The sequence below is a fragment of the Argiope bruennichi genome, chromosome 7 (assembly GCF_947563725.1).
Source record: "Argiope bruennichi chromosome 7, qqArgBrue1.1, whole genome shotgun sequence".
NCBI lineage: Eukaryota > Metazoa > Arthropoda > Arachnida > Araneae > Araneidae > Argiope > Argiope bruennichi.
This window is the reverse complement of record NC_079157.1, coordinates 101,927,237-101,945,260: the sequence shown is the minus strand read 5'-3', so window position 1 is coordinate 101,945,260 and position 18,024 is coordinate 101,927,237.

Genomic DNA, 18,024 nt, shown 5'->3' with positions numbered 1-18,024 from the left:
TCCCGAATTTTGTCACTGTTCCAGCATTAAAAAAGCTTTTCGGATTTGCTCAGAATTTAAATAAAATGTCCCGGATTATCTAGTTATTTTGTATCTGTTTACTCAGAAGGGCCAATTTTATCATTGATCTTCTTGAATATGAAGGTCTTTTTTTACATCAATGCCAGTGCACAAGGCGCGCTTCCAGTGTATTAAGATAAATGGTTATTATTTATCATCATCGGAAAACTGGAACAATTTTCGCTCCTATTCCACTTCTATAATTTTCGACGTCTCTATTTCAGTTCCATTCAGTAGTTTTCTATATTTAACATTCGAGTAAGTTCCACAGCGATGCTTCCAGTTTCAAAATAAATTATTTATCATCATCGTAAAATTGGAATACTTTTCGCTCCTATTCCACTTCTATAATTGTCGACGTCTCTATTTCAGTTCTATTCTGTAGTTTTCAACTTTTAACATTCTAGTAAATTTCGTAGCGATACTTCCAGTTTCATTTTAAATTATTTATCATCATCGTAAAATTGGAATAGTTTACGCTACTATTCCAGTTCTATAATTTTCGACGTCTCTATTTCAGTTCTATTCTGTAGTTTTCTATATTTAACATTCGAGTAAGTTCCACAGCGATGCTTCCAGTTTCATAATAAATTATTTATCATCATCGGAAAACTGGAATAATTTTCGCTACTATTCCAGTTCTACAATTGTCGACGTCTCTATTTCAGTTCTATTCTGTAGTTTTCGACTTTTAACAATCTAGTAAATTTTGCAGCGATATTCCCAGTTTCATTTTAAATTATTTATCATCATCGGAAAATTGGAATAATTTTAGTTACTATTCCACTTCTATAATTTTCGACGTCTCTATATCAGTTCTATTCTGTAGCTTTCGATGTTTAACATTCGAGTAAGTTCCACAGCGATGCTTCCAGTTTCAAAATAAATTATTTATCATCATCGGAAAACTGGAACAATTTTCGTTCCTATTAGAGTTTATAATTTTAGACGTTTCTGTTTCATTTCCGCAGCTTTCGACGACTTTTTTTCTGTAGTATTCTATGTTTGACATTCGAGTAAGTTTCACAGCGATGCTTCCAGTTTCATAGTAAAGTACTCAGGACATGAGACCCATAGCAAATATTACAAAGCCTCTACTTTACCGAGATTATCTTAAATTTTAACCATCTACCATATTCACAAAACATTCCAATTTGTTCCAAATCTGAATCAAATTTCCCAGATTATCCCAATTTTACTGAACTCTCATCGTTTGCTTTATGAAAGAAAGTGACTCATGGATATCAGTTTGATTTACGAAAAAATGGATTCCAATTCATGGATATCAGAAATTTAGAGATTCATTTAAATTTAGAGATCCAATTTTCATTGACTATAATTATCTTATTCTTATCTCGCAAAAATAACTCCTCTAAAAAATAAATTTCAAAGTTATTCTTCAGATGATGGAATAGTTCAGAAGTGAAACACGCATTCTCCCTCTTGTACAAATATTCTTCTGAAAATTCTTGGAGTCCATAGTCCTTGTCATAAATTCTTGGGACGACTAAATTCCTCCGTGTTTTCTTTACTTTCGCAAAACATCTTCAAGACTAATGTGTTTACTTGTGGAATTAGATCCGACATAGCAAAGGCGGACTTGGGTGAATTATTATCCAATGCAGTAACACATTATGGAGCTATCTTTTAATGATTAATGAAATTAGTTTCACATTTCGAAACATTCTTAATTTACCCAACATATTATTGATTAATTTTATTTAGATGTTTTTTTATTTAAGTACTTATGAAAATATGTGTTTTTGATTCTTTTAATATGTGGCTATTTAAAAAATGACTAAAAGAATAATATTACAGAGAAACTAAACACAATTATTAATTTTTTTTCAAATAAAAGCATTTAATTTTTATAATTGGTTTTATGGAAGGAATTGGTCATTGGTTATATTATCATATCAAAAAATATTAAAAATTATTATTAACATTAAAAATGATCATGTTTTATGACCTGCCAAGCGAAATATAACATATATATGTAAATGAATTCAAAATATACCAAACTATTTAAATAAAACGCTTACGTAATATCTCTTATTATTTATTTTGAATGGCAACAGTGAAATGTAAATAATTCTCTTTAAGAACGTTTCAGACTTTTGCATTGAATGTTTTTACAGCTGCGCGTAATTGAATGTTTCGCTAATTAACAGAGCTGCAAAATGTAATTAGAAATGTTATGGGACCATTAACTCAGAGGAAATAAAATATATATATATATATAAAAAACAGGCGTCAAATTGAAAATCTAAAAAGCACTAAAATAGGCGTAACTGTCATCAGATGAAAAATTGCTATGATTTAATTATTCTATATTATTCGTTTAAAAAGTCAATATTCTGGGCAAATAAACTGGTCGCTAAAGGCGACTAATTTATTATGAACAATTACTTAATTGCATTTTTATTTCATTAGTAGCCATTTAACAAGGTAAATGTAAGCACCTATTGCAGTCTTAATTTTTTAGAATTCATAGAATCTGTATTTTTAATAAATGTATTTATTTGGCAGCTAGGCTAACATCTCTTAATCGAGTGCCTGCGACCGTAGGTAGTTTCCTAGCTTGCTGACTCGGAAATCCACCACAGTAACTTCTGAAATAAAATAAAATCCATAATAGTGTTCATTTCTGGTTCCTGGGTTCTTATGCAAAACTTCCGTTTTTGCAAGGCTTATTTTTTTTAATTATTTTTATTTCTATAAGCCTATCTTATTTTCTCCTGTATGGAATATTGTATAATCGTCAGAAACATTTTGATGGATCTCCATGTTTCGTACTTCTCAGAATACGAACAATACATCATTTTATGAATTGGGCATTTAGAGGTATGGGATGTGCTAGGATAGAACCTGCGACCTTTTGGTTAGCAGTCCAGTAACTAACCGATTTTACCAAAACAGCTGTTCGGGTAGAAGCGCTGTTATTGGCTTATATGCAATTCACCACGGTACTCTCCCTCCAGTGAGTCGAAGGGGAGACGAACGATACGGATGTTGAGTGGTGATGTATTGAGTAATTAGTAGCTGTTGTCTTAATGGGCCGTACCCACTTTGAATAGCGCCAAGCGTTATGGCGAGCATATGTGGGTGCAGATGCGCCAAGTGTGTCTGGCGACTTTGGTTTAGCTGCAAGTGAGTCTGACGACTTTGGTTGAGGGTAGATGGCACCACAACAGCTGTATGAAGGTTGAAGGTTCAGCGTCCGAGGTCACCAATTTAGAGGTATGGGATATGCTAGGATAGAACCTGCGACCTTTTGGTTAGCAGTCCAGTAACTAACCGATTTTACCAAAACAGCTGTTCGGGTAGAAGCGCTGTTACTGGCTTATATGCAATTCACCACAGGCATTATGACTGTCTGCCTGTTTCTGAACACGATAATGCAAAAACGCATAGAGCTAGATGGATGATTGATATGCGATCCTTATACCAAATTTGTATATGTCTATTAAAATCTGGAGAATATTTGTAGAAAAGAAATCTGTCTATCTGTATGCATTTGAACATGATGGTTCAAAAACACAAAGAATTATAATGGATGAGAATTTAGCAAACAGATTTAACATCTAAATTTAAATATATGATAATATATTTAGTACAAATCTGCCGCAGGGGGACCATTTGTGGGTCTGTATATTTGAGCGTATCTAAAAGCAATAGCTAAAAAACACAACGATTGAGATGAATGAAATTATGTATGCAATTCTTGTTGCCAAAATTCTAAACCTTTTACAAAATTTGGAATCAGTCAGTGGAAAGGAAGGCGCCCAAAATATATATTAAACTTTCTTCATAATATTACGAAGCACAAAATGCGTTAGACTGCGTCACTGCGAAGTCGAGAACTTTCTTCATAATATTACGAAGCACAAAATGCGTCATACTGCGCCACTGCGAAGTCGAGAACTTTCTTTATAATATTACGAAGCACAAAATGCGTCATACTGCGTCACTGCGAAGTCGAGAAAGAATACATCCACTAATGGACTGTCGTGACTTTTGAGAGTTTATCTCTTCGCCACATTGTCCTATCTCCGCTATACGTTCAAAAGATACAGAACTGGTGGAGAACAAAAAAGAAGGCGCTTCACTGTCTAAGTATATGCACAAGAAATTCGAAGTGAAAACTCCCCCATTGTTTTCTAACATTAATGCAGAAAAGAATAAATAATTCTTACTGCGTTTTGTTTACAACGAAATTCCGTTTTCTATCTAGTGGTACATATTGAAATTGTTTTAACTTCCCATGCATGAAGTATTGGTGGTAGATTTTGAGAAGGCAGCTGCCTAGAATCGCAAGTCTGAAAGGAAAGAAATAATTCTTTTGAATTATAAATTAAATATTAAAACTACAGTTACTACACACATTGCATTATGGAAATTATTAATTAAAGCATATTTACATTATAATTTTATTACATATTTATAAAGTATATTTACATATTATTTATATTACATTGGAATATTAATTGTTCATTAAATGGTCATGTTATATTCCACTAGGCATATACTTTAAAATAATAACTTTGTACTTGTTTGCAGGCTATTTTGTTGTTATAATTTATTGTAACAAAATTATAAACAGTAAATGTTTTCAACTGCCTATAAGGAAATCATTAATAATAATAATGGTTAATCTTTCTAGAATCTTATTATTTTAATTATTTTTTCCATAATATTTCACGATAAATTCTTTTTTCCATGATATACTGACAAGATATTAAAAGAAGGTCTCATGTATATCTCTAAATCCAACGCCGCGAAGTACATAAAAGTGAAAGTAATATAATCTTTAAAAAATACGAAGTCGAAATTTTGTTAAATCCAACTTTAGATCTCCGAATAAAATTTACAGAATTCTGTCTGTGATAACAATAACTCAATGATGGAATGAACTAGACCAATGGAATTTGGCATATAGTCTTTACACGAAAACTATAGGTTTGCTTTAAATTTAGAATGAAATCGATTAATGTGAAATCTATGGTTCATAAACATGCGTATGATTACAGTAAGTCAAAAGCACATTAGGCTTGCTAAATGAAATTTTGCATATGATATTATTTGCAATATTGTAGATTTAAATCAAATTTTGGATATTACAAGTCAATAGAAAGAAGTCCAGAATATATATTTGATTTCTTTAAGAGAAATTCAAAAATGCAGAGATTCCATATAGTTAATTGAAATTCGCAATTCAAGAGTCCATTGTTTATATATGAAACCCAGTATACATTTGTCTATATGTTATACACCACAAATGACCGCAACAATTTAATTTAAGGAATCCGTAGCGTATATTGCAATAGGAAAAAGAAATGATGCCATTACACTACATAACACTAAGTGCATTTCAATATTTGATAACATTTTCAGTAAATTCATGAAGTGACATAACCTTAAATCAAAAGTTTAAAAATTTTATAATTAATTACATGAAATTTAATTTTATTGATATTAAATTTATATTTCATTTGGATATATTTTGTTTTCCTTTGTATGTAAATGGTTCGGATGAAAAAAAAAAAAAAAGATGAAAGTAGAGAAATGATAAAGTATCTGAAACGCCCAACAGCAAAAAATACTATAAGATATATAATAATAATACTATAAGAATCATTAATATGTCAATGGGTTTTTAAATTCTATTAAAAGTTCGATATTTTAAAAATTCCATAAAAATCTAAGTATAAGACCGAAACCATTTAATTCCGCTTTTTGTTGTAATCTGTTTCAATTACAGCAACAATAAAATATGTCCTAACATTAAAGAAATTTTACTAAAAATATCTCTTTTATTAAAATGGTGGTAGCAAAATAAGATGAATTTTCAAAAACAAATCTTGCGACACATAAAAATTTTGAATTTAATAATTAAAATTAAATTATATACATAATTTTAATTTTAGATTTTGATTCTTTTCGCTTTCAGAAACTTCAGGTAGACTTAAGTTTTTACATTTTTTTTTATAAAGACACAAATTAAAATGGTCTGAATAAAAAGAATTTTGTTTTTGTATTTAAGATTGTATGAAACATAACATTGAAAAAATAAATAAAACAAATGAAATACAAACAAAATTATTGATTATTTATTAATTTTCTTATGATATAAAAATGAATAAATTCCATTAATATATTGCTTAAAAAAAACAGTAAAAATTTAATTGAATTTTGTCATTCCAGTTTCTCATCATTTTAGCAAACTTTAAAAAGAACAGTGAATTCGGATGCGCATTGATTCACCATGAATGCAGCAAAATAACTCGACGATAAATTCCTGCTGCCAAAAAACTTTCGAGAAATATCCAGAACGCGTCGAAACAAAGACATTACTCGGCTCTTGAAGGAGTTAAAAATATGCTTTGACAAACTAATCACGCCGAAAATCTCTTGAAACAAGGAACATTCTGACTTTTATACAAATGGCATGGAACCCTTCGGCATTGTAGGTTTTCTCTCAATTCTTTTACCTTGAATAAAAAAGAGCTTCTGTTTGGCGTTCGTATACGTCACGAACTATTTTGAATACGAAGCCGCTTGCTGATTGGCTATTGCTAAGCGACGGCCTCGAATCAGAGAGGATAACGAAAGGAGGGAAAAAAAAGCGTAGGATCACTGCAAGGTTTCTTCTCCCGTAGAGACCAACTGAGTCATATGAATGACAGGCGGTGATGTCATAATCCCTCGGTGACCTGTTTTACGAGCACGTAGGCCATTGCAGATTGTTGATTACACAGAAAAGAATTGGGAAATGGAAAGTGTGTTTGTGCTTCGGTTTGCTGGTAAAATAATAATAACGCCGTTCGTATTCAGTCTCGTCTGTAAGTTCATAATGGTTTTCCTGGCAATGAGAGATTTAACACCGTCAAAAGTTGGTGAAATAGTGATTCAGACATTGTTTGTAGATATGATGCGATATAAACAGATTAGCAAAAATAATTTTTTTTTTAAAAAAAGCCTTTGACATACTGTGGTTTTTGTAACCTTATCATTTTGTATCAAGTTTTTTTTTAGATATACCCATTTTGCAGATTGAAAATGGTAGTCCCGATTTTTGTTTATTTGTCCTGGATCGAAAAAAAACTTTACACTTTTTCAAATTTCACCATACATAGAATTATGGTTAAATATTATCAATGTGGATTTAAAATTTCGATGAAAAAATAATAATAAAGTATCTTACATCTTCATTTTTTCCTGCACTTTAGCACTTTTTTTTTTTTTTCATTATTTTGGCGGTGCAATGTTTTTAACATATTACTTTTAAGCAGGTGTTCTATCCGTTAATTGTATGAAGTATTATACGCAAAATACAACAAACTGATGCAATCCAATAAGATAGGCGATTCAATAGCTATTGTGTTCGAGATTCAAATCTTTTTTACACATATCCTTCCGTGAATTGTAATCAAATATTTATTATTTTTCTAATAAACTCCATCTATATAATAGTAATCAGATTTTTATGCAATATGAATTATTTAGGAATAATTTACTTCAGATTTAAATGATGGAATAAATTTCTTAAAAGAAAATGTTTTGTTTTCATGTTTAATATTCATTGTCATTTCATTTTGCTTTATGTGAATGGATATTTTATATAAATACAACAAAAAGTATGTCTTAGGTGCAACATTCACCTAAAAATATTAGGATTTTTCAATGTTGCTACGAAATATATTGTTTAGAACAATTATTTTGGAATAGAAATTTTGCAAACAGTGTGCATTTTTATGAAAGCAGTTTATAGCATTTTCTTTTCATGTTTTCATATAATTTTGGATCAAAATGTAAAATTGCTGGACTGGTATAATAATAATAAAGTTTGAGAAGTATAGTTAATAATTACTAAAGTTCGAAACTGCGAAATTGCTAACCTGACTGTAATGCGTTATAGAATTGCAAATAATCGGAATGGTGTCAAGGATATGAAAATGAAGGTTACGGGTGGGGTGCGTTAATCTGAATATTTAAAATAATTAGAAGAAATCAAAGAACCAGTCCCCAAGTCACAACTACTAGTCCAACTTTCTTCTTGTTTTTTATGCTGTGTACCTTCTTCTACAGTATTCTAGAAAAATTTCAAAAATACTATATCACTATATATTCAATTTGGGGGGGGGGAATACACGATAGAGTTCTCCAGCCACAACCATTGTACTGATTTCATCAATTTTTATTTCATTTCAGAATTCAAGATGTTTGGATGTGGCATCAATGGTCTCCTCTCGCCCTTTCATCCTCCAGTTTCGAGAAATACCGCAAAATAAAACTTTGGCAGTGTCTCCAGTCCCAACAACTAGATCGATTTCGCCAATATGCAAACATTTGAAATCAACCAGAATGCTCAACGTTTACTGATCAAATTTAATTTAAAACAATTTTTTTTTTGTGATACGATATAGTTAATCACAGTTGGTCATCATGTTGAAATTAATACTACTAATATTAACTGCTGATTTCTGAAGGCAACTAATTATAATATCATTTTATAACATTTTTCCTAAAGGTTTACAAATGTTAAGGATGCACTGAATATAAAAATTTCGAATCTTAAGTTATTCATATTTTCATAATGTAGTGTTTTCAAATCAAGTCTTGTTTAGGCATCTTAACGTCCCATTTTAAAGCAACACAAGCAGTATTTTGTAAAGCACATCGTCATTTTGGATATAGTCAGACGACGAGTGAGTCATCTAGGCCGGCTCTCACGTCCTTACTAAAGGGAAAACGCTTTGATTTTTGATGGTAGATTTATCAAAGAACCAGGTTTCGAATCTTCATTCTCGGCTTACGTAACCGATATCTCAATACTAGAGCATACCGACCCTATTTCAGTTTAAACTGCAATTTATTCTACATATTTCAGGGACCTGTTGCGAAAATGAAATGCTATCAAATTATATATATTCTTTCCTCTTTCAAATAGTGATAAGTAACTGTAAAAGACATAAAAGAAAAACATTCAGAACTATTTTTTAATAATTGTCAACGTGAGCTACATTATTGCTCTTTATGTTTCATTTTTCTCAAACACTTATCATCAAAATCAATGAAATATCCTTCAAGAAGTGAATAAAATAAGCTTTTCAAATTTGCTCGCAGGGAGAATTTCAATGGCTTTTTTTCACAAATTGACGATAACCTCAGATTTGAGGTTCGGCCGTAGAAAAGGTTATTTGATTAAACTTAACCCGATGATAAAAAGCGCTCACCTCGAGACACTTGGATCATATGTTCAAGGCAAACTCAACTTCAAACAACGATTTCTCGTTACTCTGTAACATAAACCTTGTTAATTTTTTTAATGCTTTCAAAAGTAATATCTTTCTAGATCATGGCTTCGTAAATTTCGATTTTTGTACTTCCGAATACCTTCTGTTCAAGGAAAAATATTCATCTTTTGAAAGTCGGAAGAACAATTTTCAGTGACGTATCGAAGGCGAAAGGCAAATGGATTGAGTGCTTTTTATTCTCTCGTATATGAAGTGTACAAACAGAAAGTATTGCAATCGTTGAAAAAAAGAATTCAAGCTCGAGATGTTTCAGACTTCCGAATAATTCAGACGATAATTCAAAAATGCGTTAAGCCAGATCGATGAAATTTGGCATAAGGTCTGAACGCCAAATTTGAAAAGTTCTGTCAAATTTTGAACAACATCCATACTCCGGAAGCTTATTGGGTTGTCTGTCCGATTTCGAATGAACAAGATAGCTATAAAATAGGAAAACTAGATGGATAAAGCAGTACAGATCTAATATACAATTTATGACTTAAAGTATAAAACTTTGAGCCGAATTTATCGATGTCTCATTTTGCTGAGCGTTTCTGTTCGGTTCTGTTATATTAACATAAAGTTTTTAAAGCAGCACTAGAGCTATTTTAGGACGGACCTCGCAATTCTGATTCTCCAAATTGTGAGATGATGAGGACGACACCTGAGCTGGCATCCCCTTTATAAAATTCCGCATCACATCAGCTGAGGGTGGGAAGTTTGAAGGGAGGGGAGGGGGTTGTGATATTTTCTTTTCGTTATAACTTTCTAAATATTGAATATAGAAAAATAAACCCAATTAGTCAAAATTAGCACCCCATTAAGACGAACAACTTTTGTATTTACAGTTTGTGATTTTCAAACCCTAAAAAAGTGATATTTTGACTGTTTCTAACATCAACATTGCCAGATAATAACTAGGATATAAAGGAATCTATGAAAATAAATTATCGTTGCATTTCTTGATTACACAATAATTTATTTGATAGTAAAGATTGTGGTCTGGGTGAAATGACTTGAAGACAGATATTGTCCTTTATGTGGTTTAATGGTAACATCATCAACAAAAGGCACATGATTACGCTATAGTGTAGTAGGCCTAGAGAACTACACATAAAATTTCTTGGGAGAGAGAGAGAGCTGAGATCACACTCCCCCTAGTACAGGAGTCAAGTTCGCTTCTACTGGAAAAAAAAATATACTGAAAAACAACAGGGAGACCGACCACGTGATACATGATTGGCAGCTAGCTCCGTCCAGGAAGATCACGTGGTTAACTGAATTCTTAACAATCTGCCTTTGCCTTCCAGCTTACCAAGAGGAATTTTTGGTTTTGCAATGGAATGCTCGCTGCTCTGCAATATTAAATTCACTTTTTTACTACTATAATAAGCAAAACTACTTTTCCAGAGACCACGTCATTTTTTTCAGAAACAAGTAACAGCTCTGCTTTTTCTGGGATCATCTAAAGGATAAAATAAAACTTTGAACTTTCTTCTATTCAGTGATGTATTGTTTTTATCTCTATTTATTTTTCTTTAGAATTAAATATTTTGAATCTGCTCCTTCGTTTTGAATAACCCTGTACAGGACTTCATAGCTACAAACGAAAAAGAACCATACCGAAAACGAAGCGAAATCTTCTCTAAAATTAGTGTCCTTTAAATTATTTTAAACAAAGGATTGAAAAAAAAATATCAGGGTCTTAACAACGGTAATATACGTGTGCCCTCTCTTGACCCGCCTGGAAATTGCTGACAAATCCTCCTCCTTTAATTCACATTCGCCTCTGTTTTCCGAGAAGTGTGTCAAGGGAAACGGAGCCCGAAAGTTTGCATAATATTCATTACGACAACCTGACAATTCGAAAGCCTATTTTAAAACACGTTGTCCTTCTTCATTAACCCTAAATAAACGGTTTATTCCGAGATGTGGGTTATTTGCATAATTTTCGGAGGTGTCGCGACAATTCAGTTATAGGCTGAACCGTTCATTTTGTTGTTCTCTGTAATAATTCAGCACATTTAGAACAAAGAGAACCTATATTCCGGGGAAAAAAATAGTGAACATAAAGATGTCAGACGATTTTTTTTTTACTGGTTCATAGAAAGGAGGAGTTGTCAACGCGTAATTAGCAAAATTTAAAAATTATCGGTTTTGATTATCTTTCAGGTCGGAAAAAAGAGGAATTTTTTTAGAGAATCTTTGTTCCAAGCTAATTATTGTCTCTTCATGCATTGTTTGAAACATATATTTGATAAAAAAGAAAGCTCAAATTCTACTTGGCTAAAAAAATTGATTTTATTATTCCTAAATGCTAAATGTTTAAAACCAGCACAGCGGACAGTTTTTTTTTTTTTTTTTTTTTTTTTTTTACGAAGTGCACAAATACATGCGAATTATATACAAAAAGAATGTCGTGTAATTGCAGAAAAAATTTTACATTGGGGTTTTAATTAATCATTACGTTTTAAACCGTCTCATTTATACAAAAAACATTGTTGGAATTATGTCTATTTGTACACATGATAAATCATAAATCTAGACGTATGAAACTTGGTACGTGGCCTGAAGACCATAAGTAAAGATTGTTTATTATAAAAATTGATGCAAAAGTCTCAAGACCGAACTTCTAGGAATGTAACAAATTTAGGAGGAAATCCACTAAAATGTGTGTTCTTTTTTTCAGCGTATGTCTTTCTGATAGAATTCGATATTTCCACCAGTAGCAATGCTTTCCAAAATCTTTTGTTTACTCTTTGATAAACTTTTAATAACTTTTCTTAACTAAGCTTTTAACTCTCCTATTCCTTAATATCCTCCTCATACCTACATAAAATTGTGGATCTTGTGGAAGGACATGAAGTCCAAGAGTCTTCGGATTTTTATTTTCAGAGCTTCACATATCAGAATTTTATATTTCACAGTATAGGAAAGAAAACCAAGACTACATTTTGGAAGTCTTTTTTATCAAAAGACTGAAAATAAAATTTGACACTTTCGTTTATTTAAGTCATTGCTTTTTTTTTTTTTTTGAGTTATTTCATTTTTTATGCATTTAGAAGTATAGATTGATAGGCAACACCCGCCCCTCCCTGACAGATTTGATTCTAAATTTGATAAAAAATCTATACTTTAGACACGAAAGATGCTTTTCCAGATTTTATGATCTAGACTTTTGCTTTTTGAAATTATGTTAACTTGCACTCGACGAAGAAACAAACTCTCGCTTAACCTTTCAGCGGGCACGTATATGTAAAAGATACACTAGAGAATATATTGTTACGAAATTTCCGGGGTTCGTTTGGATAGTGGGGGTTATATGGTGTGGAGAACACTCAATCAGCAGGCGGCAGTAGAAAATGAAACAACGACGTTTATTTACACGAAGACACACAGGACAGCCCAAAGACGACAACTATATACAGCACAGAAGACGATTATCTTCAGCCGAGACGTGCAGCACATATACAGCAGCATACAACAGTATACACAGCAGCTCTACTCCGTCGCTGCTCCGCTAGTCCCTGGAAGACGAGTTCTTCACCGTCGCTTCCGACTACTCTTCGACTCCACTGGTCCACGACTCAATTCACGACGACCCGGCACGACTCAATCACGGCTCCTTTTATAGGTTTCAGGAGGCGGGGCTAGAAGCCTCTCAATCAATCAGGAACGTTCGAGGCGTAACTCGGTTCCTACTGGACGGAACGGGAAAATTCTCGATGTTTCGGGTATAATCTATTTTGGCGCCAAAGTCGCCAAATTAGTCGCCAAATGGTCGCCAAGCTCTGGGACCTCCTATGGAACTCACTATGCTGGAAAGCCGCATCACAGATTCGTAACAATATCATTTTACAAATGGATGCTATGAAGGCATGACTTTGGCCATACGAATTGGACGTATAACCAAAGTCTCTGAATGACAGTATATAATTCGTTTGTAGATAGTATTTAGTTCGTTAGTAGTAAATTTTATATGAAACATAGTTGACTCCTTTTGACGAACGGTTTGTCAGCTGTTGGAATTTTAGGTGTTTATATTTCTCTGAGAATTTACCATTTGTATTTTAAAGATACGTGCGAGATTGGAGTTAATTTTTGCTGTATCTTTGTTGTTTTAAAGAATCCTTTTAAATGCAATACGAATATTGCTGCAGTTAACAACTACATTATTCACTGTACAATAACAATTAAAAATAAGCGACATATAAGGAAATATCTTCAACACTTTCACTTTTATGAAAGAATACACTGCGCAAACAGTACCCTCTTCTTTAGAAAGCGAGCTAAAACAAAATGTATTGGGAAACAAAGTAAAAGATGTTGAAGTGAACGAAGAATCATCAAATAAAGATGTAAAATGGAAAACACTAGAACCACAAGGTTTAGCTGTGCCAGAAATTTTTATGTTTGGAGCATTCTGAGGATGTTTTCGTGGATTGCAGGGTTACAATGAAATGAATATAAAACTGAATTCTTGCTTTTTATGTTTAATTTTGATTGTTATTACTTTCTAGTGTACGTAGTATAGAGAAAGTATAGAAATCGTCAAAAAATTCGAACTCGAGTTCTGACGAATCTGCACGTTTTAGAGCACCCTGAGTTCGAAAAACACATTTTCGAAGAATGTCCGTGTGTCTGTGACAAAGATAACTATAAAAACAAAGAACACTAACAAAGATAACTTTAAGCAAGATGGGTGAAATTTGGTATATGCTCTTGACATCAAATTTTCAGATTTCTGTCAAATTTAGGATAAAATATGTTCAGAGTAAGTGCAATTTTCTGGCTTTTCACATATCAGAACAAGATAATTACAAAACGAAAGGAGCTAGATAGATAAAATTCGGTATACATATTTAACAACTATAATACAAACACTAGAGAAATTTTGGGCCAAATCCATTAGTGGAGAGACTGTCTGTCGGTTTGTACTTTCTGAAACATGTAAACGGTTAATTCAAATTTGATAAAATATATCAAATTTGTATGGCAATCTGTGACTACAAGTGCAGTTTGGGGTCAAATTTTTGTTTCAATCGATCGTGAAAAACTTACCTAAATCACAAATTTGAATTTTGGATACTATTGATGCGTGTCAAGAATTAATCGCCAAATAACTCGCCAAGGATGACACTATAGATTTAACAAAAGTGCTATATTCACGCCAAAATTAAATAGTTCGTAACTATTGCACGTCAATGCCATGCAAGGCATTCTTTAGAATAACATCTTTATTAGACAGCGTGCGAGAAAGTTTTGCGGAAACCACACCCCCAATTTTTTTTCTTATTTCCATATTGCTTCCACGATTTTGTACTACAAATGTGAACTATTTCAGACGCAATATTATCATCTTCATCTATTTTATTTTTAGTTAATTCTTTAACTATTTTATATTGCTCTTGTGTTTTATGATTACATTGTTTCCCCTCCTATTAAATAAAATTACTTAAAATAACTGTACTGACAACTTTATTCCAATTACAACCTATTTTTAATAATTACCCCTCTTAAAATGTCTATTTTATGTTAAGTATCTAGGACGAACCTGTTAGAAGATTAAGGAATTTCATCCAAATTTGAAAGAAGTCTACAAATTTGGTATGGAAATCGCACATAGCCCGAGTTAGAATTTTTTGACTACAACACTTTCTTTTTGTATACCTTATATACGAAAAAAAAAATTAAAAAAGATTTATAAGAATAAAATTTTGCATACAGTACTGAAAAAAAAAATTAATCTTACTTTTCGCATAGCTCTCCCAGTTATCTTTTTCTTTCTGATGATGTAAATATTACGTAACCTCCTTTTCACCTTCTTCGTATTTCATTTTGAAAAAAAATAAATAAATAACATCATTCCGTCAGGGAAAAGGCGAAAGATACGGAGAGTCAATCTAAATTTATCAGGAGTAATAAATAATAAGAATTATCACCTTTATGTTCAAAGAATATTCGCGAAGCTTCACTTCAATGAATATATTGTCTGTTTCTCGCGAGAATCACGAAGAAGTCCTTCCCATGTCTCAGATGCAAATTATTATTTCCTTTCCTTGTCGATTCTTTAGTATGCATGAAAAATATTTACATTACTTTGCTATTTTTATATCGGCAGCAGAACTTGCTTTCAGCAATGTTCGTAAGTGAAGAAACAAAAATATAAATCAAAATTCTTGTTCGAAATAATATAAATGGAAATTCTACTAGAAATTATTGTAAGCGCCAAACGATTCTTCTTTATTTTTATTTATTTATTCTATATTTTTTTTTCAAACTGATTTTTTTTGCAAATGTTACTAAGTTATTAAAAAACAAAGCAGATTAAAAATATTTATTTCTAATAAATGATAGAGAGATATACTACATTACTGAATAAAAGAAAATTCAATTTTATTTTATATTTAGAATTTAATTTTATATTTCAGCAATGTTTGTCAGTGTAAATCAAAATTCTTGTTCGAAATAATATAAATAGAAATTCTACTACAAATTATTGCAAGCGCCAAACAATTCTTCTTCTTCTTCTTTGTTTTTATTTATTTATTCTATATATTTTTTTCAAATTGATTTTTTTCTTTTCTTTTCTTTTTTTTTATTTTTTGCAAATGTTACTAATTTATTAAAAAACAAAGCAGATTAAAAATATTTATTTTTAATAAATGATAGAGAGATATACTACATTACTGATAGCAATCTCAATGTAAAACTCTCTATTCGACTATAAATTGAATAGTTAAATGCCATTTATGTAAATAAAAATTAGAAAAAAACATTTAAGAGTCAATCTTTTTTTGAAATAACATACATTTAATATTCTTCTTTCAATCAGACCAAAAATTACCATTTAAATATCTTGAGTTTAGTGACAAACAACATTTCTATTTGCTGTTATTTTTTCGCCATATCTGATCTCAAAAATCAATAAATTGAGAGATGAGAACACTATCAGACAGTTATCCGGGCTCTTTTGATTTGGGGTAAACAGGTCAAAATGGGCGTGTAGACCCCATGACCCGGTTAGAACAAAAACACATCCCTCATCATAGGATTCGAACGGGCTGCGTTTCCTTACAAAGAGCGGGAAAAAAATGGCATGTGTTACTTACTACATTTGAAATGGGTGCTTCTTCATTTTTTTTATTTGTTTATTTTTTTTTTAAAAAGGAGTTGATGAACTAAAATTTTGGCAAGCTGTGTCGGGCACAAGCCAGAAAGTCGACAAATAACAAGGATTAAGTAGCGAAAGGTGGCAAAAAAATGAGAGCTTATAAATAAATATTGTTTCAAAATGTTTATCTGAAAATGTCGTTATTCTATTCGCAAGGTGTTTTTGTATGACTTATTAAAAATTTTAACAGAGCCTTCCTTGATGAACATGTAATCAAGAACTCAGAATTTTCTGGATTTCATGATTTTATTATTTTAAAAGATTTTTAAATATTTTCTTATAAAAGTATTTTTAATTTTTATCTATAATTAGCTTAAATATCCAACTTTGTTGAGATGAAATACTAAATACTATAATAATAAATTTTATACTAATGAAACATTTATGGTTTAATTAATTGTCACAAAAATTCATACTTCCTTTCTGTTCTATATTTCAGTATTTAGAAAACATTTTATCAGAGAAAAGAATCTTTAATAACAGCATTCGACGGAATTCTTATGCGTCTGTAAACAAATATTTCTTAAATAATTTATTTTTAATCCAAAAGTTTATTTTTATATAAAATAAACTAACATGTAAGATCTTTCTATCATTTGGAATTAAATTAAGAATTTCTTTTAAACCCTATAAAAAGCACTGCAAAAAAAAAAAATTAATTAAAAGAAAACAAAAATATCCAAAAATAAAAGCAGAGTAGTTTCAAATCTCACAGTTTCACCGTTGCCTAGCAACGAAGTATCTAATATAAATTTCCTTATCAAAATCGTCTGCATCTATTCAATTATTTATTAAGTTTTGAAAAATCAATTAAATTTGATAGAAATATTGCACGAAAATGAAATAAACATCATTGTAAAGGTAAAATTTTGATTTTAGGTTATTTTAAATATTTTGGATGATTTTAAAATATTTCTGACTTTAAATATGATGATTTTAAAATAATTTTTGCGCAAGATTTGCACAGAAGTTACTGTGGCACAAAGGCATTTTTTCGGTAAATTTCTAATTAATTGAATGTTTATTTAAATTTTGCACTTTTAAAAGTTAATATTTATTCTTTTGTGTTAAATAACAAATATGCAAAATTCTGATTGAATTGGAGCGTGCTGATTTGGAGAAGATATACAACATATATACACAGCCACAATGTTTCTTTTTTAATTTTATTTAAGCTAGAGTTTAATGTGTTAATATTCGCATTTTTTTTCTTTGTTTACGCAAATTAAAAAGGGAAAAGAATACAGATTTTACATCGGAAACTAGACGAAGTATTAAAACTTATACATAAACGTCGTATTTACGTTAAGTAGAAAGAAAAGGACAGTACAAACACAAGTGACCTCAATTGACCCCGGCTGAGATGGATGACGGTGGAACCCATTCCCTATTACCCCCCCCCCCCCAACAACAACAATCCTTTCGAAAACAAGCACTTTTTTTGTATATGAAATATTGCCAGAAATCTCGACCTCGCGATTTTAACGAAACTTC